This window comes from Odocoileus virginianus, chromosome 32, assembly GCF_023699985.2.
Source record: "Odocoileus virginianus isolate 20LAN1187 ecotype Illinois chromosome 32, Ovbor_1.2, whole genome shotgun sequence".
Taxonomy (NCBI): domain Eukaryota; kingdom Metazoa; phylum Chordata; class Mammalia; order Artiodactyla; family Cervidae; genus Odocoileus; species Odocoileus virginianus.
In genome coordinates this window covers 25,000,434-25,005,310 of record NC_069705.1, presented here as the reverse complement: position 1 = coordinate 25,005,310, position 4,877 = coordinate 25,000,434, and the positions used below count along the sequence as shown (strand labels likewise).

Below are 4,877 nucleotides of genomic sequence, written 5' to 3'. Positions count from 1 at the left end.
TGGAAAAGACCCTGATGCTGGGAGGGATTGGGGGCAGGAGGAGAAGGGGGACAACAGAGAATGATATGGCTGGATGGCATCACCAACTCAATGGATATGAGTCTGAGTAAACTCTGGGAGTTGGTGATGAACAGGGAGGCCTGGCATGCTGCGATTCATGGGGTCACAAAGAGTCGGACACGACTGAGTGACTGAACTGAACTGAAAGACATATTGCACCAAATCTTTAGACAAAGGACACTGGACATTAAGAAAAGGGTCCACCCCAGTATTTGCAATCTAGGGCAGCTACTTGTCTTCTTGTGTGTACTATGATTACTTTCTTAGGAATGAAGAAATAGCAACTCATGTGCATAAGGATAAGTCATAAACAGAGAAAAAATTATTTAAGAAAAACATAAGGAGTTAAGGTAGCATTAAGACATCTCTACAAACATATGAAGTTGAAAGACAAAATAGGGTGAGGATAGATTAATAAAAAGTATCCTGCATGGTTAGCAATAAAAAATGTTTTTTCATAGACATTAGTGGGGTTTATTTTGATTGGCTTTTTATTAGTGGTTGTAATTCTATTTCCTGGATCAATGAGTCCAAAATTGGGTATTAGCAACCACAGGGGTACAGTAACTCAGGTAACTCTTGAGGATAAGCAATTAAAATAGATTAGGAAATGGCTTCTTTTCATAGCTGTGGGCTAAGTATCCAGAACCAGGTTGCTCTCAGTACCTGCTATGAAACCAAAAAGGCTGCCGCTCAGCTGGGGAGAGAGGTCTTTCCATACCCTATTTTTGGCCCTCATTCTCTCTCCTTCACTTCCTTTTGGTCTCTTGGAAATGAATTCAATTTGTTCACTCTAAGGAACTGAGAGCTGTTAACAGCTTAGTATGTTATCCCTCCCACTGGTATTTGCACTTTGATAGAGAATAATGCCTTAACTCAGAAGAGTGAACTGCTTGGGCAATGAACTGAATGGAAGGGATCAGGGTTCAGGATTGGCAGGTACGTAACCCCATATTGCTCACTGGGCCAGCTTATAGGATCAGGTCAGAGAGGACCCAGACCAAGGATTCTCAAAGTGCAGCCCAGTGAAGCCCTGAGAGACTGTCAGTGGTTACATGAGGTCAAAACTACTTTCATAATAATACTAAGATGTCATTTGCCCTTTTACTCTTGTTTTCTCATAAACAAGGTGGAGTTTTCCAGAATCTTCATGATGGGGAGTGTCACAACCTATTGAACACAGAAACAGGAGAGTTCAGATGCCTATTAAGCCACATGTTAAGAACATTTGCAAGGATGTAAAACAATTCTTCTTTGAATTGTTTTGTTTTAGAATCTTCAAATGCTTAGTAAAATAATTTTAATCAAAAATTCAATGAAAATTTTAAAACAAATAAATGTCAATACATTTAAATTTAAAATCTTAAATAAAATTTTAAGATTAGAAACACATTTTTTAATGTATTTTGTGCCAGCAAATTTTCTTATGCTTAGTATTAAATAGTTTTGATTGTACATGGAAAATAATGACAGTTTCCTATTATTTTCCATATTTTGGAATAAGTGCTTGACATATTAAAAACATTTTTAAATGTTGTTAAATGCTGTATGACATTCCATTGTATGAATATGACATCTTTTACTATTTCTTTTTTTTTTTCATCTTTTACTGTTTCTTTTGTTAAATATTTAAGTTTATCATTCCCTCTTAGAAATAATGGTAATGAACATCTTATGTGTCAACTTAGGAACTAAAGAATATTTAACAGAAATTTGAATCCCTAATGTGCATTTTAAGTGGGACATCTTAAATATATTGAGGTTGTCTATGTTATACTACACAGAAACATCAAAAATATAGATTTTTAGCCCAAATGTTTAGGTAACAACATCATATATGGATGGTGTTCTCATTTTTAAATTCTTATGGTAGTCTCAGAATTTTTTGTATATCTATTAGGGTATTTTGGATTACTGTGTCAAGTCAACCTTACTAATAGGCAGTTATTTTTTTAATTGTAATTAATGTCTACATGAGCAACTCTGTAAAAGTTCTGGATATAATTCTTAGTTTAAAATGGAGCAACAGCTATTGAAGGAAAGTTCAAATTAGTTGATAATAAAATGAGTGTGGGAAAGCTTTAACCAGCTGAGCAGAAGGGCAGAAAAATTAGTTAGAAGAGCATCAGTGAGTGGGTGTGACTCAGTCAAGAGACAAGCACAACCTAACTGAAAAATAAGGCACCAATTAAAACAAATCTATTCCAAGAAAGCAAAGAAAACCATGTGTGGCATCACCCAGCAACACGAACATGTGACAAATGTGATGTATATGATAGTATTTGCACTACTCTCTCTCCTGATTAGACATGGATTATCCAGAAAACAAAGACCCCATAATACAGACTTAACAGAAAGCCTCAGTATCAGGAAACCCACTTCAAAGTCATCCAGACGAACAATCTAATCTCATGCTGACCATAAGGCAGCACAGCAAAAAGGTGACCCCAAAGAAATGGGTAGAGGAAATGGCACCATTTTGTCATCATTTTCCTTGGAGAAACAAGGATGCATGACATTTTATTAATAGGCGCAATCTCCTTATGTAAGTAACCTGGTAAAAGGTAATAGGGTGATTTCATGCTCTGCTGAAAAGATGGGATGGCTTTCTACCCTAAAGCCCTTGGTACTTTTTCAAGCACAGCATGGAGCATATTTGCTATTTCTTTATCGCAGTTAGAACCTCAGTGATGTAAAAGAGCTGACCCAGCTTCCTGCAGAAAGGCTGTTTACTACGTACACGGTTGATTTCGTATACTCCAGGGCCTATTGGCTGATGCAGTCATAACCAATATGGACACTGACTAGTGGACTTGCAAAGACAGCTGTCTTGGTTCTTTCATACCTTTTGGTTATATCACAAGATGCTAATTCATGCAAGACCACAAGGTCAGTGCCTTGTCCACTTGACCCGGTACCTCTTATAGTGTGAAATCTCCTTACAAAGATTTTGAGACAGGTTTCCAACAATCTCAAAGTTCTGATGGTTTGGAGAAGGAAATGGCAACACACTCCAGTATTCTTGCCTCAAAAACCTCATTGACAGAGGAACCTGGGGGGCTAGAGTCCGAGGGGTTGCAAAGAGTTGGACACAACAGAGTAACTAAGCATTCATCATTAAGTCCTGGAGGTATACATTCCATCCTGTTTTCATCCACAACTTCCATCTACTCACTCAATTCACAAATATATACTGAATGACTAGTGTGTACCAAGTACTTCTAGGCTCCAAGCAAAACAAAAAATGCCTGATCTCATGGGGAAAATAAAAGCAGTGCAGAGACAGGCAATGTCAGTCTGACATCTTAAACATGGTGGTCAGGGAAGGCCTCACTTAGAAGAAGTCATTTGAGCAAGACGTAGTGAAGGCAATCCACAAGGATATCTGGAGAAGGAATGTTCCAAGCAGAGACCCAAAGGAAGGAGCATCACCTAACAAGTTCAAAGAGTAGCAAGAAGTATAGGGTAGGGTGAACAAAGGACAAAAGTGGGAAGGGAAGCAGGAAGAAGGGTGGTGGGGGCAGCAGATAGCGAGGGTCTTAGGTGCTGTTAGAGGACCACTGCTTTTTCTGAGTGAGGTGGAAAACCACTGGAGCTTTTGTACTGATACAAAGGACTGATATTATCAGATCTGCCTTTTAACAGGACCCCCATATAGAGAACAGACTGCCAAAAAAATACAAACAGAAGAGGGAGACCAGTTAGAAGACTACTGGAATAATCCAAGTGCAAGATTATGGTGTCTTGGACTACAGTATAGCAGGGTAGGTGATGAGAAGCGGTCAGAATATGGGTCACTTTGGAAGACGGCTCCACACAGAAGTTGCTGACAGATTGAGAAAGAAAGGGCAAGGATGGTCTCTCAGTTCAGTTCAGTTCAGTCGCTCAGTCGTGTCCTACTCTTTGCGACCCCATGAATCACAGCACGCCAGGCCTCCCTGTCCATCACCAACTCCCGGATTTTATCCAAACCCATGTCCATCGAGTCGGTAAAGCCATCCAGCCATCTCGTCCTCTGTCGTCCCTTTCTCCTCCTGCCCTCAATCCCTCCCAGCATCGGGGTCTTTTCCAATGAGTCAACTCTTTGCATGAGGTGGCAGAAGTATTGGAGTAATCGTTAAAATACACAGGAACCCCCTTTCTGTAAGTTTGCTTTATGCTACTTTGCTTTTATAAAAGACCTGTGTTAGCACCTGCTTTTACTAACAGAAAGAAATCCAAAAAAGATATTCTTTTTTTAAAAAAAAAAAAAGATGAAAAGTGAAAATAGCACTGAGTGATTCAGAGGCAGTGTGCACCCCCGGTAAGAGTGGCACCTCCAAGCTCATCCCCCAGAACCACACTCACTGTCTCAGCACCAAGCCCCACAGCTTCGAACTGTGTTTCTGTCAGCATCTGTGCTTTACCTAGATTTATTCTGTGCATTCCTTAGCAAGATGTGCCCTCAGGTAACTGCTTCTTCACTTTACACCATGTCAGCTTACAAAGTTTCCATAAGAACATCCTACTTTCGGATAGTGAGAAAGGACTGTATAGGTTTGGAGATCAGGGACAGAGTCTGGACTAAAACTTGGGTCTGGAGTCATCAGCATGTAAATGATGCTTTTAGGTAGTAAGACTGTGTGAGGGCCCTAAGCAGTAAGTGAAGGTAAAGAAGATGACCGGGCAGCGAGCTTTATGGTTTTGCGGTATAAAGAGGTCAGGACAAGAGAAGAAGCCAGCCAAGCAGAGAGCAGGAGAGGCCGGTGAGGAAGGGGCATGGCTGGCACTGTAACGGGGAGGAGACCACCGGGGCCGCAAATGCTGATGTCGTTAAT

General features: G+C 40.2%; 1 non-coding gene across 1 annotated transcript; it reads right to left on the bottom strand.

Annotated features, from left to right (window-relative positions):
* Positions 1-208: 208 nt before the first annotated feature.
* LOC139032689 (small nucleolar RNA SNORA81) lies at positions 209-337 on the bottom strand. The gene has a single exon (XR_011485265.1). It is a non-coding gene; the product is annotated as a small nucleolar RNA SNORA81 (small nucleolar RNA).
* Between the last annotated feature and the right edge of the window lie 4,540 nt (positions 338-4,877).